The sequence below is a fragment of the Lepidochelys kempii genome, chromosome 9, assembly GCF_965140285.1.
Source record: "Lepidochelys kempii isolate rLepKem1 chromosome 9, rLepKem1.hap1, whole genome shotgun sequence".
Taxonomy (NCBI): Eukaryota; Metazoa; Chordata; order Testudines; family Cheloniidae; genus Lepidochelys; species Lepidochelys kempii.
Window position 1 is genome coordinate 35,974,919 of NC_136388.1, and position 23,345 is coordinate 35,998,263.

Here is a 23,345-nt window from a genome sequence, read left to right on the forward strand (position 1 = left end):
CCCCCCTAAAATAACACTACTTTAAGTAGTTAATTTGACTTTTTTATCTGAAATATATTTTTCTGTTTCCCACTCTGACTTTTCTTTTTAAATGGTTTCCTACATGGCTTTTTTCACTCTTATCTCCGGTTTATACAATTTCATAGGGATGTTCACTGAAATCATTGTCAAGTCAAAAATCAAGTTACAATGTAAAATCTATATTTACTGCCATATCCCAAGCATTTTCTATTACTGATCCCACATGAAGATCTGAAGACTCTACAGAATTGTAAGCTCTTTGAACCAGGGATCATCTTTTTGTTCTGGGTTTGTACACCTCCAAGCACGGTGGGGTCCTGGCTTATGTCCAAGGCTCCCTAGGTGCTACCATAGTGCAAATAATAAACAATAAAATAATAAAACATTAAAAAACGCTCATCCCATGTTATTTTAGGGTAACAAGCAGTTGACTTCTAAATTTTGTATGCTGTGAGAACAACATCTGGCGAGATATAATTAGTGCATTTTATCAGTCTGCATCTATATCTAGTATTTGATATATGGTTGTACGCTTGAAACGTTAAAAGTAGTACTTCGACTCAGCTCAGATTTTATAGCCGTGTGACAAGAACCTGCCCACAGGACAAATCCCAAACATCAGAAGTTCAAGAGGAATCTTTTGGAAGAAGAGAGAAAATTGGTCTTGCAAAAAAGGGTATTACTTTAGAAATGTAGCACCATGGATTGATCTGTACTTCCAAGTACTCCTCTATGACTTTAGACATACATGCATCTCAGGAAATAAAAATCATGGGGTCTAGTCAATCCCTGTGGAATAAAAAGAATGCAAGGGAAAAATGCTCCAAAAATAACTCTCATACAGGGAAATGTAAACTCCACCTTATTATCCCATCAAATCTACATGAATCTGCAATGGGAGCAGCAACAAGGTAGTGAGGTAGAAGTGTGAAAGATGAATGGATAATGGGAATGCAGTCCAGATTCTCAGGAGACAAAATAACCCGGAATAATTTAAGTAAATCATAGGTATATGAGAAGGAAAACTCAGCTGACTTAGATCTGAATGTATAGAGACAGGTACCAAAACGCATTGGGGATGACAGTTCTGCACACAATATTTCTTCTGCAGTACTTATCAGTTCTGGAATGCTGTTCTTATTTATGCTTATATTTCTGGAATGCAAACACAGTTTGTTTCAGTTAAAAACCTTCAGCAACACAATAAAATGAATGGGGATTATATCTGTAACAGATATCCAAACCATTCAGACAGCTAGTTACGTACACTCTCAGTTACATACACCTGAACCATATGGCCTTCATCACAATACATACAACTTCCACTCAATACTTATTGTCAGTGGGTAAATTGTTTAACTTGCACCCATTTTAATATCCTGTTTGAAGTGATCCTTCATTAGGATAATACTGAGTAAGGGGTCTGGCAATTAATACACCTCTGTTTCCGAAAGCTAAGGCCATTTTTCTACAGCTCACTTGAGGATTGAGCAAGCCCTGTGCATCACATTATCCTGCCGTCCCTCCCTTTGATCTCTGGGGAATCATAAGAACACCTCTTTTTTTATTTAATTACATACTTCTTGAGATGATAAGCTACAGCTTATATCAAATACGCACTGTGTACCAGATGAGATAATAGCACATTGACGATTATATGCTCCAAAAGCAGCAGCCTACCACATGACCTCAGGGAGAATCTCTATTAGTTCACAATACTATTTCCACTCTTTTCTAAGTTCCAGCCACTAGAAGAAGAGTCTATTATAAAAGGCTAGAAATTGAACATGTCTTGACATATTCCAGTGATGCACATATATATAAACTAGCACATGTTTACAACCAACTTATTATTGAATCAGGCGTCGATTCCAGAGGGATTTTCAAGCAAAAAAAATCAAAGGCAGTACTTGATGTTTTCCTCCACAATTTGAAGATTAATAATTAAAAACTACCAAGCAATCAACCAACCAACCGGTGGCTGATTTAAATGATCAACTAATCTTTCCATAAATTGTTCTGATAGTATAATGCTCTGATTCGCCACAACAAAAAATGCCTGTCACATCATTTAAAGAGGATTACCATTTAAACGTATTGAAGGATGCAGGTAGGAGATCCACTTTAATCCTTAATTCTACTGTATTTATATATTGTGACAAAGTTCCTCCTCTACCTTGGTGGGTCTTGTGCTTATTGGTGGATTTGCTCATCTTGGAGCTTCACAGCCCCCCTCAGTTCGGCTGTTTTTGTGAATCCACAGTCCAGGTCAACTCCTCCTGTGTCTGACCAGGAGTTGGGAGGTTTGGGGGCCCACCCTCTACTCCGGGTTCCAGCCCAGGGCCCTGTGGAATGCAGCTGTCTAGAGTGCCTCCTGGAACAGCTGTGCAACAGCTACAACTCCCTGGGCTACTTCCCCACCTTCTTTATCCTCACCATAGGACCTTCCTTCTGGTGTCTGATAATGCTTTTACTCTCAGTCCTCCAACAGTCCACATTCTTACTCTCAGCTCCTAGTGCCTCTTACTCCCAGCTCCTTACAAGCACACCACAAACTGGTGTGAGCTCCTTTTTTAAACCCAGGTGCCCTAATTAGCCTGCCTTAATTGATTCTAGCAGCTTCTTCATTGGCTGCAGGTGTTCTAATCAGCCTGTCTGTCTTAATTGTCTCCAGAAGGTTCCTGATGGTTCTGGAATCTTCCCTATTACCTTACCCAGGGAAAAGGGACCTACTTAACCTGAGGCTAATATATCTACCTTCTATTACTCTCCTCTAGCCATCCGGCCTGACCCTGTTACAATATATAGGCACATTTGTTATGTATACAATGCTCTGAATAGAATATACTAATCAGAAGTAATGATTTCACTTCCATATAGAGATGTTTAGATTGTATACCATAGACCAAATTCTGTCCTCAGAAATTAATGTACACAGCTTTCATTGTGGTGGTGGTTTTCCCCTTTGTCTAAGAAAACAAAGGACCAGGAAAAATGCTTGTGGATTTTATCATCCCTTCGAATGATCTTACACTCCCCAATAAAAATTCTATTTCCTCTAGATTTGCAAATCTTTGTTATATGCCAAATTTACTTCTAAATTATCTGCAAGTCATCATAGGCTGACATTCCAAAAGATTTAGATTTGTCTTGGGCTTTTTCCCATCTTTAAAAGCTCTGGTACTCCTATAGTATAGTAAATCTGGAAAGTCTCCTATTTGGCAGAGAAATGGGCATTTGGAGGTCACTTTGAAATTTCGAGCGATCAGCACCTACTCTTGAAAGAGATGCTTACTACTGGTTACACGTGCGCACACATGAGTGCACGCACCCACCCACGGCTAAGAGTATGCCAGTGCCATAAATTACATTGACATATTAAACTACTCACGCACCCGCCCGTTGGCTCAAAGAGCACCAATGCAATAAATTGCATGCCAGTTAAATAGTAAACTTTACACCTCTACTATGTTTGCCCTTGAACAGCTTTCATGATACTAACTACTGAAGATTTCCTGAGACCTGCCCCTGCAGGAGGTGTGCAGTGTTTGCACCTATAGCAAGACAGAAGTATGAACACAAATAGCCAGAACAAACCTGATGTGTCCCAAGCAAGGACATTTTTTCCACAGGACATTTTTTCATTTTCTGTCTAATTCTTACACATGTACACTAGTAACCACCAAAATGGCCTTTATTAGTAGGGCAGACACACAAAGTTGAATCAATCCCTGGAGTTCCCCAAAGGGCAGAATAAGCCCACAGCTTCTTCTAAAGCTACCACCTGTATCAAAGATGTGACACGAATGCTAGTAAAAGACTAGCCGTCTGTTCCTGGTCCCCGTTACATGACATGGTTACAAAAGGTTAATACCCGTCTCACACTATTGAGGCGATTGTTAGTTGCACAGCAGTAGGTGCTCTTTAGAAGCATGCCTGGCACTTTTCTCCCATTCGCTAGAGGCAGTGAGCCAAATCTTGATCTCAGGTACATGAGCTAAAATCCAGAATAACTCTGTCCAAGTGAACAGAGTCACACCAGATTTATACCAGTATAAATGAAATCAGAATTATCTGGACCTGCCATTTACCTTTGTCTTCCCCCCAAACAAACAAACTCACTGAAGTCATTTTGGAACCTGAGTCTCCAACATTACAATGCCTTGAGCTATGGAGAGAATTAAAGGATTTATTTATGTACTCCTCCAACTTGTAAGGACGAGCTGGCTGGAGCTAGAATGTCCTGCTACAGCATAGCGGACTGAGAAAGATTTATACATACTTTGCTGCATAAAGGACTATTGAGACAGCTACTAGAAATAATTGTGTAGATGATCTCACCCCATTACTTTTGACAGGAAAGTGCCTGAGCTCTCCATTGTACTGGTAATAGGTTCTCTCTCATTTCAAATGTGTATTATATGAGTTGCTGAAAATGTTACAGTTTATTAATATATATGGAAATGCAGATTTGGATTATTCCCTTGGGAAATTTCAATTTGAACTGGTTAGGTGCAACGGCTTCTATGACAGAGCAAAAAATGTGCCCAAGTAACGTTAAAAAAACAAAACAAAAATAAAACTGGACATTTGTCAGCAAAAACTAAGGTAAGGGGTGAATTGCACAGTGATAACATTTAATCATGTAAAGCACTCACGTTATAGACAGAGTAAAAAGTGATGGCTCTTGGAGCTGGAGATGCACTGTGGGACATTGATAGGACATATAGTGGTTAAGTATGTAATATGCGCTTCCTACAGCTCACCTGGCCATGCCCGTTTTGGGCCATTGAACATTGCCAGAACACTAGCCACCTCCTTCTTTGATGAATTAGGGGTCAACAGAGCTTCCTGCTTTCTCTCACTACCCTAGAGACGGTCACAATTTGACACTTAGGGTCCAAGTCCAACACTCATATAAGACAGGATTCATCTTAAATTAAAAGGCAAACCAGTGGACTTCAACTGCAGTATCTAAAACATGCACAGTCATTATTCTTCAAGCTAGGTTAAATACGTGGACTACAATCCTTTCCCCACTGAAGTCAGTGCTAGGATCAGCTGGGTTTATCTCACTAAATCAATTCCCTAGGGGCCTAGGGTGTTGGTGCACCTCAGTCCTTTCTGTTGTCTGTTTGTGGCACATAATTGTTTAGTCTCCAGATGGCAAAAACACTTTGGTCTAATACTGGTTGTTGGGCTGGGTGCAGTGTTGGCTGGGTGATGCGATCCACAGGCGGTCAAATTAGTTGATCTGGTGATTCCTTCTGGCCTTAAACACGATGATATCAGTGTTATAATTGACTTTGATAGGGCCAGGATTTCACCCGGATTGAGGAACAATAGATGATGAATAAAGCTGATCTGACAACAGGGAAAGGAGGGAACCTCAGTTCACAAGAACTCTGAACACAACTGAACTCAGAACTTGGTGGGCCAAGTTGTGGCCTCAGATTCAGGGTTGCCCTCTCAACTGAGTCCTTGTTGAGGTCAGAACTAGGCAAGGCAGGGTTAGAAGTCACTAACCTAAAAAACAGACTAAATGTGTAGCAAATGCTATTAATAACAATAGTTTGCCCATCTCTAGGTTGATAGCTCTGGTGTCCTGGCCAAATAACTACTCAGCTAATCATATTCAGCCTATTTAAATTCTACCCATGTATTATAGTGCAGTGGTTCTCAGCCAGGGATACAAATACCACTGGGAGTAAGCAGAGGTCCTCCACGGGATACATCAACTTATCTAGCTATTTGCCTAGTTTTACAACAGGCTACATAAAAAGCACTAATGAAGTTAGTACACATGAAAATATCATACAATGACTTGTTTATACTGTTCTATATACTATACACTGAAATGTATAGTGTATAAAGGGGTCAACATCCTGAACAAAAAATAAAACCCTACAGAGTACTGGTTATTTTTTTGATTCCAGTTTGCTTTACTAGTCAGTCATAATAAAAAGCTTCTTAACTCTGAAGTTGGATATTGAAGGCAGAGAATTTACATTAATTAAGAAATACTGGCCAAACAGAAATGGTGGCATTTGCTTAATACTTGGACATTGCTTGTCAGACTGTGGAGTCTTTCTACCTCACTTTTTTCCCCCTAATGTGTGTTACAAATAATGGGTTTAAAGTTATTCTGTTACTTTGCTCTATGGAAATTACATCACGAGTTACTTGCAGAAATGTAATTAAAATTCTGTACAGCAAACTAATACAATTATGTGATTTATATATTTATTTTAGAAACTGCAAATACCTTACAATATCACAGTTCTGAGTAAAGCTGGAGGGATTCAGAATTATTGTGGTTGCTTAAATCCCATGATGTTCAAATACTGTAAAGTCACATCTTCTTCCCTGAGCCCTTCTTGCCAGTTCAGACCTATAATCTATTGGTTTCATGCCTCAGGCACAAGCATTCATTTTAGGCACTTCATATCCACTGAGAGAGATCTATTTTTCTCCTTCTGTGTTCCTGCATCTGATATTTTAACACTACTTTTGCAGTTCTTAGCTAGAAGATGCCATGGAATTGCAAGGTGTTCTATTATTCACACAGAACCTTTGCATTTACATTTGTCATTCACAAGCCGTGAAGAGCTGTGCTCTGCCTCTATAAAAAGAGGCTTCTTGTTCTGGCTATGGCAACCCAAAGGAAGTTATAGTAGTGACTGCTCCTTATTCAGAGTAAGGAGAGACACTTGATAGCAGTTGCTGGCCTGATTCATCTCTTGGGTGAGCTGGCAAAATCCAGGCTGTGGGCCTCAGCAATGGTAAGACCCAGAGGAGTGTGTATCTGTGGAGTAGTGTACCACAAATCATTGCAAAGCCTGCTACCATAGGAAGCCTATAGACCCAGCTGGTATACTTTCCATAGTAGATCAGTCTAGTCCAACGAGATACATTAATTCAGAGACAGGGGAAAAAAGAAGATGTTACAGAAATGAACTACGCTGAAAGACAACAAAATGACCTATTGTAGATACAGTGCTAATATTTGACTCAAGAACTGTGTGTGTGCTAGCTAGAGGCATTCTCTTGACTGAATAAATAAAAATTTATTACTCAAAGCAATTAGTATTGTCACAGTTAAGCAAACAGTAACTTATTTTAGGATACTTTAACCCCTTGTTTACTCTTATGCCAATTAATATGCACATTCTCTGTTCACATCAAATGTTCTGAAGATAAAGGACTGAAGTGGCTTTGAAATGTCTGTTCCCCACTGGAATAAATTACATATGTATATATTAGGATGACATATTTAACTTTGTATCAGAAAGGCCCTTTCAAGATTAGCATAAATTATATTTGTAAATTGGAACTAGTATCTTCAGTTTTTAGGCATTCACTATTTTTATCCTCAAACATGATTTCAACAGTCCATGAGATGTAATAGTGATAGATGTGAGGGGGCGGGAAAGCTAGGATCACAACCATGGAGTCAGGGAAATGCACACACCAGTGCTATAATATACAACTATATTGTTTACATTGAGCTACGTCATGTTAGTCATACACACGAACAGCAGGAGCTTTCCAAATTGAAAGGATTCGGCTTGTATTTTTTTTTTTTTAGTTTAAATTGCATTTTCTTTTCAGCGACCCCATTCCTTGTCTCACCCTTCCCATCCTCTCCCAAGCATAGAATGTCTGCACCATGCTGCAGCCCAATCAAACCAAAGGTCCTAATGGCGCCTGATTATCCCACATCAGCATCTTACCAGGATCTGGAAGATAATAAAACCTGTAACATTGATACACAGGCCTGAAGTTCAAGTAAAGAGAAACAAAGTTCAACCCCAGTGTCACTTGCTGTACTGGCCAGCAGGAGCAGCTGATCCAGTGAGCAGCAAACACACACTTCCATGCCAATGAAATATTTTACTTCTGCCATATGCATCATCTTTAGTGGCAAGAGATCAGATGCTGCTCAAAAAGTCAGGTCTCTCATGACACAGCACTCAGTACTGCTGTGAACTCCTAGGCTTGGCTCCTTTTTTATCAAAGTCAAGTCTATAAACATAGGGTTTGATCCTGCAGACATTGCACATGCAAGTTATCTCCCTTACCCACATGTGTAGTCCTGCTGAAATTACTGAGATGATTCATAGGAGTTTCCTTTGGTTTGTGCTATTATACCATTTGCAAGAGAGGATTCATGTAGCTCTTTCTGGAGCTATATTATATATCCAGAAAAATCATTTCCCAGCAGACTAGCATGTAATTCTACTAGTTGTTTCCCTATTAACACATAAAACATCTTAAAATGAAGAGATAGGTCTGAGCTCAGAACATTTGATTCCAGAGCCAGAAATTGATTTTGAATCAGGGGTTATGGCTCTTCCCTTTACAGATATGGGGCAGCCACTCAATTCAGAGGAGTTTAGCTTTGAGTCATAGGACATAGCAATATCCATACTGGATCAGATCCCTCTTTGTCAGAACCTCTCAGTAGGCCGATGTGGGATAATCTGGTTTCCAAATTAGGTCTCACCCTGACCTGTAATAATTAGAGATAAGCTAAAGTCCTGTAGCATTAAATTCAGCCAGAGCTGTCCGGAGTGGACCTCCGGTAAATATTTTAGCCCCATGGGGCTAAAGCCCCAAGCCCCCATCCCCACCCTGCAGCTAAAGCCCTGAGCTCTGGTGCACACCCATCTACTATGGGGCAGAAGTCCTGAGCCCCAGAACATGCCCCTCTTTCCCCCTCCCCACCATGGAGAATTGGGGTGGGGGCATAGTGGGCTCTGGGATATACTCCATGAGAATTTAAGCCCTAAGCATGAGGTTTAACATGTGTATGAGCATCTTCCCTTCCCCGCAGGCACAAAGTTTGGGAGTGATCCTGGGTTGTAGCTGAGTCCATCTCTACCTACAACATCAATGCTGATTTCTTAGATATTGCATGCCAGCACTGGCAGTGGATGTATTGTTTCTTGACTTTAGCAAAGCTTTTGACACGGTCTCCCACAGTATTCTTGTCAGCAAGTTAAAGAAATGTGGGCTGGATGAATGCACTATAAGGTGGGTAGAAAGTTGGCTAGATTGTCGAGCTCAACGGGTAGTGATCAATGGCTCCATGTCTAGTTGGCAGCCGATGTCAAGAGGAGTGCCCCAGAGGTCGGTCCTGGGGCCGGTTTTGTTCAATATCTTCATAAATGATCTGGAGGATGGTGTGGATTGCACTCTCAGCAAATTTGCGGATGATACTAAACTGGGAGGAGTGGTAGGTACGCTGGAGGGCAGGGATAGGATACAGAGGGACCTAGACAAATTGGAGGATTGGGCCAAAAGAAATCTGATGAGGTTCAATAAGGATAAGTGCAGGGTCCTGCACTTAGGACGGAAGAATCCAATGCACAGCTACAGACTAGGGACCGAATGGCTAGGCAGCAGCTCTGCGGAAAAGGACCTAGGAGTGACAATGGACGAGAAGCTGGATATGAGTCAGCAGTGTGCCCTTGTTGCCAAGAAGGCCAATGGCATTTTGGGATGTATAAGTAGGGGCATAGCGAGCAGATCGAGGGACGTGATCGTCCCCCTCTATTCGACATTGGTGAGGCCTCATCTGGAGTACTGTGTCCAGTTTTGGGCCCCACACTACAAGAAGGATGTGGATAAATTGGAAAGAGTCCAGCGAAGGGCAACAAAAATTATTAGGGGTCTGGAACACATGACTTATGAGGAGAGGCTGAGGGAACTGGGATTGTTTAGTCTGCAGAAGAGAAGAATGAGGGGGGATTTGATAGCTGCTTTCAACTATCTGCGAGGTGGTTCCAGAGAGGATGGTTCTAGACTATTCTCAGTGGTAGAAGAGGACAGGACAAGGAGTAATGGTCTCAAGTTGCAGTAGGGGAGGTTTAGGTTGGATATTAGGAAAAACTTTTTCACTAGGAGGGTGGTGAAACACTGGAATGCGTTGCCTAAGGAGGTGGTGGAATCTCCTTCCTTAGAAGTTTTTAAGGTCAGGCTTGACAAAGACCTGGCTGGGATGATTTAATTGGGGATTGGTCCTGCTTTTGAGCAGGGGGTTGGACTAGATGACCTCCTGAGGTCCCTTCCAACCCTGATATTCTATGATTCACTGTTAGCTGTGATAACATTGCCACAGGAATCCTAGCAGAATTATACACATTGTTATTGTGAAAGTGTGACAGCCATGGCCTTCAAGCAGATTTTTTTTTGACAACTCGGGGTGGGGGTACTTCTGCCAGCCCAGGCCAGGCAGCTCCTCTCCCTCCCTGACTGCAGAGCATTCTACAAACTGGTAGGTATCAGTGCCACGTGCGTTTGGCAGTGGGTCAGCATGGAGCTGGGGATGCTGCACCCGAGACCCAGCAGGGCAGCATGAGATCTGGAGCAGCTGAGAACCTGGCGTAGAGTCAGGCAGCAGGGCCACCCAGTTAGTCGATTCCCCCTGTTGGAAGCAGGAGCCAGGTACAGACTCTGTAGAGAATCACTCCCTGCCCCCCCGGCTACCCCTAGCTCCCCTGCTGCCCCTATGTTCCTGCCAGCTCCCCCAACTAGCCCTCAGTGCCCTCCCAGGGCCTCCCACTCCTGCACCAGACATTCACCATCTTGGCCACCACTGGGGATTTTACTGGGAACTTTGGCACTAGCTGTGTTAGCCTATACAGCTTGACCTAAAGGACCATGCCAAGCAACTGGGCGTTGAAATAGACTCAGTGCGAATGAAAGGAGATACATAACACACACACTGGACGATGGGTTACAAAGCAGACATTTTAGTCTTCTAATCAAGACTGTTCACAGCAGGGTTGAATAAAAGGTCTAATATTCTCTCTCAAAGGAAAGGCTTACCATGCCCCTGCTGATAACTATTTTCATAATAAAGCACTGGAAACCTACTATAATTGGAATTTAGAGAAGGTACTTAAAGAGTCTTAAAATAGAACTATGGTATATTATGTTTACAGCAAATTTGATTGGAATAAATGGATTCTGTAAAGATATGCAGCTCTCCTAGGTACTGGGCAGAACTGCTCACCAACTACTCCTCAGGAAATGCAATGTGCCACTAAAGGGATGGAAAGAGACAGAGTAGGTGGAGCCACGGATTGCCATGGCTTGCTGGCAACACAAGTGAGTACTATACGGCTCCCCATACAGGGGTGTAGCATTGTGTGATATCTCGCTGAGGTGGAGTATCTCCACTGCTCTGCCCTCAGGACTGGACGATGATGCTTCAGTGTCACAATCTAGAGACAGATAAAAAACAGCCTGTCAAGTTTCCTTCCCCACTCTGAACTCTAGGGTACAGATGTGGGGACCTGCATGAAACCCCCCTAAAGCTTTTTTTTTTTTTTTTTTACCAGCTTAGGTTAAAACTTCCTCAAGGTACAAACTATTTTACCTTTTGCCCTTGGACTTTATTGCTGCCACCACCAAGCGTCTAACAAATATATAACAGGGAAAGAGCCCGCTTGGAAACATCTTTCCCCCCCAAACCCTACATCCCCTTTCCTGGGGAAGGCTTGATAAAAATCCTCACCAATTTGCATAGGTGAACACAGACCCAAACCCTTGGATCTTAAGGACAATGAAAAAGCAATCAGGTTCTTAAAAGAAGAATTTTAATTGAAGAAAAAAAGTAAAAGAATCACCTCTATAAAATCAGGATGGTATATACCTTACAGGGTAATCAGATTCAAAACATAGAGAATCCCTCTAGGCAAAACCTTAAGTTACAAAAAGACACAAAAACAGGAATATACATTCCATTCAGCACAGCTTATTTTATCAGCCATTTAAACAAAACAGAATCTAACGCATATCTAACTAGATTGCTTACTAACTCTTTACAGGAGTTCTGACCTGCATTCCTGCTCTGGTCCCGGCAAAAGCATCACACAGACAGAGAGAACCTTTGTTTTCTCCCCCTCTCCAGCTTTGAAAGTATCTTGTCTCCTCATTGGTCATTTTGGTCAGGTGCCAGAGAGGTTATCCTAACTTCTTAACCCTTTCCAGGTGAAAGGGTTTTTCCTCCGGCCAGGAGGGATTTTAAAGGTGTTTACCCTTCCCTTTATATTTATGACACAGCCTAAAAATATTCCTAGTTTTTGAACATAGGGGAAGCTTAATGAACATCAGTGAAGCGGGTTCTGATTGGCTATGTTTTAAAATTTTTGCATGCGAAATGCTCAGCTAAAAGCCAAGAAATGAGAGCTCATACGCTCCCTCAGAGTTTGAGAGTGATTTCAGATTAGAAACCTGCCATATGCAATATTTAAGCCGAGTGCAAATTTGTGTTCACTTTAATGGAATGCATGTTTGCACCTTATCAGAAATGGGTGGAGATTTGACAAAGTTGTACACTTTCAATGGAAAATCATGTTGGGGCAGCATCTATTATGCCCAGGTGCATGTGGATGAATGAGTAAGTAATTATTGAAATGAAATATGTAAATTAACATATGAAAGCCTCTAGTTGTGAATTTTAGCTGCTACAATGCTTCTATGGCTTGGATCAGTAGACAGAGGATTCTTAGATAGACAAGACAATTTCTCATGGGAGGAAATTTATAGAAAGGAATAAAGACTTCCTTTTTGGATCAGATACTGGAAAAACTTTAGACTTGGCACAAACAAAGGAAACATGTTGGAGCTCTCAGAAGTGGGATTTGGAAGTCAAGCACACAGGAGCCGTGCTTTGCTTGCCAAGGTATTACCTTGTCTCTAGCCTTTCCAGCAACAGGCTTATTTCCAGCAATGATTTACAGACACTTTTCTAAGGCCATCTAATCAATATGAGTCTACTTTCCTTTTAAATATACAGCTCAAGTAGCAAGTGCAAAGGGAAACATTAAGGATTTTCAATAGCATGTCAGTTCCCACAGCAGAAGATGTAGGGTGAGATTTTCAGAAGCCCAACAAAGCTGATCTGTAAAGCAGGGGAAACTCCACTGAAGTCAACACAGTTGAATCAGTCGGAAACCCATATGAGAACACAATCAGACTCATAATATTTGTATACCACTATTGCTACCACTACTACTTAAAATACTAATGATGCTTATAATGGTAATGCCTAGGGGTCAACTGAAAATTGGACCCCACTTGTACTGTACAGCAATAGAATAAGGAACAGTCTGTGCCCTGAAGAGATTCAGGCTACCCAGACATGACAGAGAAAAGGTAGGGAAAAGGGTTAGAGCATAAAAACAGAGGGATCAGCAGGCTAAGTGCAAAGAGCATATTCATTCTGAGGTTTCTTTAGTTTTGTCTTGCTATTTAAACCCTTTCAGTGGGGTTATGTAGCAGGAAAGTAAAAACAAAGGCAGGCAGTGGGTTGGAGCAAATAGCCAATGGCAGAATGTTCAGAGTGAAAACTGCAGAGAATAGCCTGAGACATCAGTATCCCTAGGTTCCACTCCCTGCTTGAATTGTTTCTCAGGCTGGCTTCTCCTTGAAGCCATGTGAGTGGAATGCTACCAGGACCGGCTCTAGGCACCAGCAAAGCAAGCACGTGCTTGGGGTGGCACAATTCCAGGGGCGGCATTCCGGCCACCCTTTTTTTTTTTCCTTTTGCTTCGGCAGTTGCGCTCTTGGAGTGGCAAATTTTTTGCTTGGGGCGGCAAAAAACCTAGAGCCGGCCCTGAATGCTACCTGGGTCCTAGTGCCCCCAGGGGTTTTGCCTACACAAACAGGTGTGCTCTCAAATATTTCAGGTGCATTTTTAGATGCTGCATTAAAAACTGACCTTTAATACACAGGTATCCCTTTCAACTTTAAAACGAAAAATCGCTGATGTGCTGTGTTTTAGTAGTAAGTCATGTGATTAAAAATTTGGGGCCAGATTTTCATCTATAACTGAGAAAGGCACAGTGTAAGTTCGCAGGAGCTGCAAAGGTGGCATAAAGCCCACCTTGGTACTTCCCTGGATCATGGGACCCCTGCATATAGGGCTGATCTGCAGACGTAGTCAGAACAGCCTGACAGCTGCTCTGACTTACTACAGCTGCTAATTGTCCCCAGCATAGACACCTCCTGGCTGCACCCTGGTCACATCCCATCCACTGTTAGGAGGAAAATGTAGTGTCTCTACATTACCAGAGAATCCCCTTTCCACTGGAATATTTCTCCCAGAGCCAGTTATCATGGCTTTATAGCCAGAATATGTCAGCAGCACCATCCACACTCTGGCCCATTATATTTTTGAAGCAAAATACCCATTCATTCCTTGATACCACCATATGAAATAAATCTATCATATCTCAGCACTACCAGCTTCTTGTACCTTGCAAAATTACTGCAACCTCTGAAAATTAAGCACATTTTTCAGAGGTGTGACTATATATGGACATTATACAGAATGCAATGCACAATGTGCAATGCATCTCAGATGATTCTGAAAATAGAGTCTGTTCTCTCACTCTTCCGCTCTGACTGGTCTCAGGCTGATAAAACAACTGAATCCAATACTGTACATCAATATTGGCAGCTTTCAGAGTCACTTTGCATCCAAGCCTAAAGGGCTGCAGGGTCTTGTTCACTAACATTCAAATTTCCCAATGAACAGCTCTCTGCGGCTCTCTTCATGGCATATCTATTTGTAACAAAATGATAGTTATCACCACAAGATAATATTAACATACTTTATGCCTACATTTGAAAATAAAAAGAAATCTTTCCCTGCCTTGATGGATGCCAATAACTAAGCCAATTTTGTCAGATGCATGGTTATAATAAACTAAGCACCTACACTGAAAGAAAATGGGGGGGAAACAGAAATTGTATTTTTATAAACAAAGTTGATTTAAAATTACATGGCACAATGTGAGAATACGGTTAAGACTCACTGATTTAAATTAGTTCACTGAAAGAAACTACCCAGCAAAGGACTGCATGTCATTTACATGTACTTACCATAATGCTCCAGCATAAAATTCATATTAAGAAGCCAATTCTGCCTGCTGACATATGCATGCATCTCCCACTGAAAACAATGAGAGTTGTGCATGTGCAAAGTCAACATTTGATTTTAAATGTTCTTCTCCTATGTATTCACAAAGGCTATGAAAAGGGGATGCTTATTCTCTTAAGTATTAGAGGCGTGAACCCAAGTCCATTGAAGCAAATCCTACGGGGTCTTAAACATAGAGCTTCACGGTGAGGAATGAAATACCAGCTATGGCTATAATAATTGCAGGTAAGCGGATTACCTTGAAAAAAAGCAGTATGTGTTGAATTTCTATTACTCAGAAATTGCCCCTGCAAATGGAAAGAAAGTGAAGCTACTGTAGCTGACTGGCATCCTTCTGATATAACCCAAAGGGTTTTCAGTACAGCTTGCGAAGCTGCAGCGACATGAAATCCATGCCTAATTCAACAAAAAGTGTTGTCTTCCAGGCTGTGAAAGTCTGTGTGAGGCTCATGCTTTTTCAAGTATTCCAGAAAAAAACACAACCCCACCAGAAGGGGACATAAGTCATGGCAATAGTTGAATTATACCTATGTATGCTCCGCATTTGAACTTTCCAAAAGAATGTTTGCTGTGCATTGGGATGGTATGAAATTGCTCCCAGAACAGACTGGGATGCTGTAGTGAAATGAAGTCTGAGCCTCATTTTACAAAAAAAGGTATCAAAGAGCACAACATTGTTTTTTTCTTTTTGTTGGGTTAAGGATTATTTTTATTACTAATTTTGCAAGATTGCTGGCAAAACTTTCAGGGATTTAGGCCTTTTTGAAAATTTTACCCTGCAGCAATATGTTCTATTCAATGATGTCTTAATCCAGGCCAGAATTTAAGGAGGCCCTGTGTGAATACACTAGGTATCACAGGCCAGGTCAGTCAGGATTAAAGGATAGCTGTACATCCAGTAGCTTCAACAGAGACTCAGCTTTGCATTCGTTACAGTGGAGTCCTATAGCTTCTCTGTTTAGAGGAAGACCACTAAACACTTCTTCCCACCCCCTGCTTAGTGCACAGATAGACAATAACTACTGTAATACAGCACACCTACTACTGTGCTCTTTCTTGTACTGGCAGCAGAACGTTTACTTTTTGGTAGGATGTCCCAAAAGCAAATCATTTTAAGAGTTAGATAGAAATTTCTTAGGCTGGAGAGGCCTATGCGTATACATGTCCTGTTCCTTCCATGGTTGCTCTGTTCATATTCTGTGTACATGGAGGCTAAAAACAGTTTCCAAGCAAATATATTGTAGTCCAGTGTCACACATGAACTTTGCATAATAATCAAACATAGTAAATAAAAGGTTAATGAGTTCTGGACAATACATGGGCTAAACTGGAGTTCATGTGAGCAGATGTACTCCTGGGAATACTGGAGGATCAAAATATAAGTCATTTTCTAGTCTACACACTAGTGCTGGACCTGAATGCATCTGTAGAATAGTGTGTGTTATCTTCTGAACTGGAGATCTGAAGATAGTGAGTTTATACGTAGAGACCTGGTACAGTAAATTTCTGTATGTGGCTAGACTAGTGTATTGTTCTGTAGACTCCCACCCTTGGATATTCCTTTCTACTGTATGCTAAATAAAGGCTAACCATTTTGTTAAGTAAAACCAAGTGGATATTTTATGGCTTAATGCATAATTAATGCTTTGTTTGGCAGGAACAGGAAGATCAGAGGTACAGGGAAGAGGGACCACTAAAGTACTACCAGTCCCAAACATTCAATAATCCTATGTTAGGTCTCAAAAAATAAAAACAACAAAACAAATCATGAGATTGTCTTTAAAATCATATCTTTTTTAAATAATAAATTTTGGGTACTTTTAGTCTTCCAGTTTTTGAGCCTCTAAGATGAACATGGATCACATTTTCAAGCTCTGTCTATAACCACGAGGGCTAAAACTCCCCATTGTTTTAAATGAAAGCTGAGATTCTCACTTAACCCCAGGCCTCCAGAAGTGGAGGCTTAACGAAAAAATCCACCAAATATTGCAAGACTTGTGATAAAAGTATGAGAGGTGACACCCCTACCACTATAAAATCCCCATAAAGTGAAATACATTTAACCGTTGGACGTACAGAGTAGTTAAACTTGGCAAACTTCCTTAGCATTCCTGGTATTTCACATCAAGATTGGCTTCCCTCCCTTCCACCTAGGCCATTATTCAGTCAGGTCCATTCTACACTGGAAGGCAAACCAAAGGGACCTACCAGCAAGCCATAGGAAGCCATAATGCAGGGAGAGTAATGCTGAAGGCAAAATCTGAACTGGTCCTGAATTTAGAACCCAAGTGTTCCCTCAGGGGAGAAGAGGAAACTCAAAAAAAAGGTTTGCTTGCAAATCTTGTTGAAACCAACAACGTTTTGGACTCATATTACAGCTGTAGGTACACACAGCTACCAGTGTGGACAGGTAGTTTACTATCACTATACCTACCAATTTCTTCAAAACACTCTTGATTTAAACCCAAAATTAACTGAAGCAATAGGACCCCATATATCATGAAAACACACTATGCTGGAAAATATCACCAGGGAAATAGCATTCTGCATTGTTAGGGTGAGAAACTGGGTGGTCTAATGAGCTTTTTCCATGTCTATATCTACGATTCCCGAGTTGCTGATAAAAATAAATATGAATTATAATTTTTATAGTACTTATGAGTCCTTTAGGCTTATGCTCATTAGTGTGTGTTTATTCCCCTTCAAGCTGAGTGGAAGAACAATTAGATTCTTTTTCAGCAGTGGTATTATGGAACACACACATACATACTTTTGATTTACAGAGTGTGACAGGCAATCAATGTGTGTCAGAGAAGACCCACATCAACAAAAAGATTTGTGATAGCTGTATTTGAGTATTCTTTTTCAGACCTGAACAGGGTTTTTTCTTCATTCAGCAAATACACTAGGAATGTCAGACCACCTGAAATCTGTGCTAGGAGCAGATATACTACCTTAAAATGTAGTAAAAGTAAATAGCACTGGCTTTAATGATTAACTCCAGGAGAAAAACATGGCAATGTCTTCAATGGAATCATGTAGTGCACAACAGAAAAAAAGGGAAGCAGACAGATGCTAGAGCCCGTTATTAGAATTTCCCACTTATATACTGCAAATAGTACAAAATGACAGCTAGAAATGCACCGGTATGTCAGAAATACACACCATATGACAGAGATACAATAAAATTGTTTTGGGCCTCAAAAATGACGAGCTGAAGCAGAAGTCAAAAAAAGAAAAAAATAGTCTATAAATACTTTTTAGTTTATTCAAAGTAGAAAATACTGGAGCAAAATTAAAGACCAAAAGTCCCTGTTTATTAATGATGGGACATGGCTATGACAGCAGTTAAAGATACTTTTAAAAAAATCCATAGACATGACTTTCATATAAGGTTTAAGTCAGTCATTACAGCTTTAACAGAGGCAATTCAGATAGGCAGTGTTAGAATGTAATATCAGAGACTATGGAAAAGATAGACATTTGTTTCCCATGTGTCAAAGTGGATAAAGTCACTAGCATTTTGCTTTTGGAACCAGAGGTCAAGTCCAGCTTAGTGCCCTAAACTTGTATAACTCATCACCACATTCACATTTGTCCTTTTTGTGATGCTCTCAGTCCCCACTGACTGCACCGTCTATAGACATCCCTATTCGATCCCTTGTCCCAACAAAGCTTGGAACTCCTACTTCCCAGAAAAACCCTAGTTCAGTTCTAATACCTGTGTTTATTTCCATCCAGGGTCCCATAATTAGAGCTGTGTGGGAACCGGAATTTCCATTTCTGGATCAGAATGAAAACAAAGAATGATTTCCCATTATATGAATTTTTCAAAACAATATCATTTCAGGTAAAATCAACACATTTTCAGTAAAACGTTTAATTTGAATTGACTTTTTTTTAAATGTAAAATATGTTTCAAAAAGTTTTGATATGAAAAACCAAAATGTTGTGTTCTAAAAAAAGTCATAACAGAACACTTCTATCTTAAATAGATGCTTTTACTTTTCAAACTTTTCCGATATGAAATTTTGTTGAAATGAACAAGTTCCCACAGAACGTTTCAGTTTCAATGAAACACCATTTTACAAAAGGAATCTGTTCCATCAGAAAAGTTTCAGCCAGCTCTACCCACTCTTTCTAGATACAGTAGAACCTCCGAGTTACGAACACATTGGGAATGGAGGTTGTTCGTAATTCTGGAATGTTCATATCGCTGAATAAAATATTCTGGGAGCTAAACCATGGCTAACAAGTTTACATCATACACATTTTATCTGTTTATTGCTAATGGAATCAGTAACGAAGAGTAAGTCCCTACAAAAGCACACAGCAAAGGGAAAGACGCTGAACTCAGTCACAGAAAAAACAGGTTAGATATAAAGCAGTGTCTCACCTATCATTTCAACCATCAATTTATAGCAAGTAAATTTTAGGTTTTAAAATAGAAAGAGCTACTGTGGGAAAGACATCAGAAAATAAGCACTCTGTCTGTAATGGAAAACTTTGGATGGAGGCTATTACAGAAGTGCAAAGTTCTCCAAGAGCTTTGTAAAGGTTTGAGAGATTTTAAATTGGTTTGAAAGATTTTAAATTGGTAAATGTTGATTTCACTGTACACACACAAACCTATGAAAAATGTTTTCATCAATAATCAAAATTTACAGATCGGCAAAGAAAGAAAAATGCACTTGAAGAATTTAAAGTAAAAATCCAGTGGCTTAGACTAATGAATTAGGCTGGTTACAAAGGAACTAGTGAATGAATAGTAAAATTGAGTATGATTTGTTGACTGAAGGATATTTACTTTGTACATTTTGACACGTGATGCTGACAATTTGTGTTTTAATGGCTTATAAAGCTTTAAAGACCGTATATGCTGAGATTTAAAATCAAACAATTGTTTGACACCCCCATAATTTCCTGCAACTGTGAAAATTTAAATGGATAAAACTTTAAAAAAACTGTTTTCAAATAAACATTGATATTATCTGTCAAAAATATAAAAAATAAAAATCAAATTCTGCTAAGCCTATTTATAAATGTTAATGACTTATGCCTTGTGACTAATCTTATGAAATAGGTTAGTAACTATTAATCACATTTTCAAGATACAAAAACAGCATGGAGAAGGTACATTACATTCTCAGAAGTGTCCACTCATTTTGCGTGCCAAACTTGAGACCAGTAGGAAAAGGCAGTGTTGTCTAGTGCACACAGCACTGGATTGGGAATTGGGAGAACTGGACTCTGCCACTGACCCGCTGTGTGACCATGAGCGAACCACTTTAGCTTTTCCTCCACCCACTCTTTGTCTGCCTTAGATTGCAAGTGCTTAGAGCCAGGGATTCTGTGTGTACATTGTGAAGTACAATCAGAATTTAGTGGCTGGGTCTGCTAGGCCCCACTGTCATAAAAACTAATAATAATGACTAATAAGTGTCTTGCCCAGTTGTCACTCAGCAAGTCTGAGATAGAGTTGTGGAACAGAACCAAACTCTTCTCCCTCTCAGTCCTGGGCTTTAGCCACAAAACCAGCCTACCTCACACCTAAAGAATAGTAAAACTAGGTGTTTGGGTAAAAAGCCTCCGACTACAGTGAAGGAGAAATCCAACTGGTAATTACTGTATTTTATAACTACATGCCTAGCCAATTTTCAAGAATGTACTGCAGCAATTTGTTTGGCTTAGGAAAACAACAAGTCATCATCTGTTCAGTATATTAACGAAATGTTTGCATGCAGCAGGAGGCTTAAATATCACAGGGGAGTCCCAGAGAGAATAGTCCACTGCTCTTTCTTGTTTCTAGCTTTGAATTTATTCTCATCTCTTCTGTTGTCCTTTTTTCCCCTCCCTTCTGTTCTGTTCAAATAGTGTTTCAGATCTGTTCACCTTAGTTTATCACTTTAGAAAGAAGGGATAGGAAAGAGGCGCCTCAAGAGAAATAAAGGGAATCACTGGGCTTAGAGGGAGATGCAGCTGGGGCACTCATTGTACTTGATCGAATGTACTGGAGTTGGGTCCAAGAAATCAGAGGATGGATCAGTTTGGGGAAAGGAAGGAATGGAGAAAAGGGATGGAGCAGAAAAGATTCATGGTGAAATCCTGGTCCCACTGAGGTCTATCTAAGGCAGTGGTTCTTCACCTTTCCCAACTACTGTACCACTTTCAGGAGTCTGAAGCTGAGCCCTACCACTCAGGGTAGAAGCCCGAACCGGTCACCCGGGGCTGAAGCATGTAACTTAGTTTCATGGAGCCCCTTGTGGCATGGGCCCCCGGGCAACTGCCCTGCTTGCCAACTCCTAATGCCAGCCCTGCACTTGCGACCCCCCTAAACCCATCCTGTGACCCCCTGGGGGTCATAACCCTGACATTGAGAAACACTGATCTAGATGAGGTGAGGTACCCCTGGAAGATCTTTGTGTACCCCCAGGGGTACGTGTACTTCTGGTTGAGAGCCACTGATCTAAGGTATTTCTATAGTCCACATGACCATAGTATCCGAACACTTCCCACACTAATATATTTATCCTCACAACAACCCTGAGAAATAGGAAAGTGCTATTATCTCCATTTTACAGAATGGGAACTGAGGCACTAAGAAGCTAAGTGATTTGCCCCAAGTCACACAGGAAGTCTATGGCAGAGCAGACGTTGGACTCAGGTTTCCCAACTACCAGGGTAGCACCCTACCCGTAGGGTGAGCCTTCCTCTCTGGCAAAGCTTCTGTTGAATTCAGCTAGTCCAGGATTTCACCCTTACAATTCAGTTATGTATCTGAACACTTGTCTCTCAAGCCATGATGAGTCATTTTAATTTAGCAGAATGTTGTTGACATTACAAAGCCAAAATAGAATTCACTACCATTTGACATGATTGACAACGGCAGTCTCTCAGGAAAGGCCTAGCCTAAGAGCATAAAGGGGGCCTGCAATGAGGTCTCACATTGAAGTGCGAGGACAGAATGTGCTTTTGGCTTATCTGCAGCTACCTAGTCATCCCATCCCTTTTCATCTTTCTAGGTTCTCCAGCACATGCCAAATCAGGCAAAAAGAGGGCAGTGAGACACATTCTCTAATGATAAACATACACACGTACACACCCCTCAAAGTGACATAGCCCCAGCACAGTAAAATCTAGTATGTAATGACAATGTTGGAGTGTTTGGTACTTCTGTCATGATGAAAGAAATGTATGGTAAAGGATAGACAAGTACACTGTGACTGAACTGGTACACTTTTCATCGTAATTACACAAATATGTGCCAAAATTGGGAGAGGGGCTGTTAAGGATTTGGAGGGGGGGGGGAACAAAGCAGGAGGCTTACTTGGTTTTGCAGTCAGAGATGGGGAATATGGTACGCATGCTAAGGGGTGCTTCGTGGCCAGAACCATAGTGCAGATGGACTGAAACAGAGGAACCTGGACACACTAATACTACTAAATATTTACACCCAGCTTGAAACTGGTCCAAAAAAGCATTTATGGAGTTTTGTGTTGGGTGAAAATGTGAACCTATTAAAATTGGATCATTGACACAATATAGTTTGTCAATGCACAGTTAACGATAGTATCGACAGTACCTTTTAATGGAGACAGTTTGATGTTCTGTATTATAGCAATGCATAACAGTCTAGGTTTTGATGTTACGCCTATCTTGCAATAAGGCTTGCAATAAGACTCTTTGATTGAAATTTCATTGGTTTGAAAGCAGTGACTATTATTTCAATGAGCCTATTACATTTCCTTAGAGAAGAGTTTACCTGTTAATTTATAGGGAGAGAAGGGGGGCTCTTGGTATGAAACTTTGGGCCTAATATCAGTCTAACATTAGTATCACCATCATTCATGGGGGAATTAGAAAGTGGGGATGAATGAACTAATTTTTCATAAAGTATCAATCTCTGAATACTCCAACTAAGCCCTTTCTGAAGTATGAGAAATTTAGGATAATTCCCTATTTATCTTAGGTACTTTTATGGTCTCCTTTACCATAGTATCTGAGTGCCTCAAAATCTTGAAATATTTATCCTCAAACCAGCGAATTGAAAAAGGGTCTCTCAGGTTACCACCTTAACTACTGATCATCCTTTCCTCTGCCCCCATCACTTTTCATTTGTACTCACCTCTGCACTTACTGGTTCTAACAAAGTCTGGAAGTGGAGATGATGGTTAGACACTTATAAAAAAAGCTATATTTACAATAATGCATTTCTGACTAATTAGTCTTTATGCTTCTGGTTTAACCTTAGTCACGCCCTACCCACAATAAAGAAGAACTGTTACTGTATTGTGAGATTTTTTCAGCCTAGTTTGGGTATAACTGAATGAAAAACTTGACTAAAGACACTTATTGTGTGCCTGTGGAA

At 40.6% G+C, this 23,345-nt stretch overlaps 1 protein-coding gene across 5 annotated transcripts in view; it reads right to left on the bottom strand.

The window, feature by feature from the left end:
* The window catches only part of NYAP2 (neuronal tyrosine-phosphorylated phosphoinositide-3-kinase adaptor 2), a 180,614-nt gene that overhangs the window by 97,786 nt on the left and 59,483 nt on the right, over window positions 1–23,345 (bottom strand). The gene's annotated exons all lie outside the window — the stretch shown is intronic.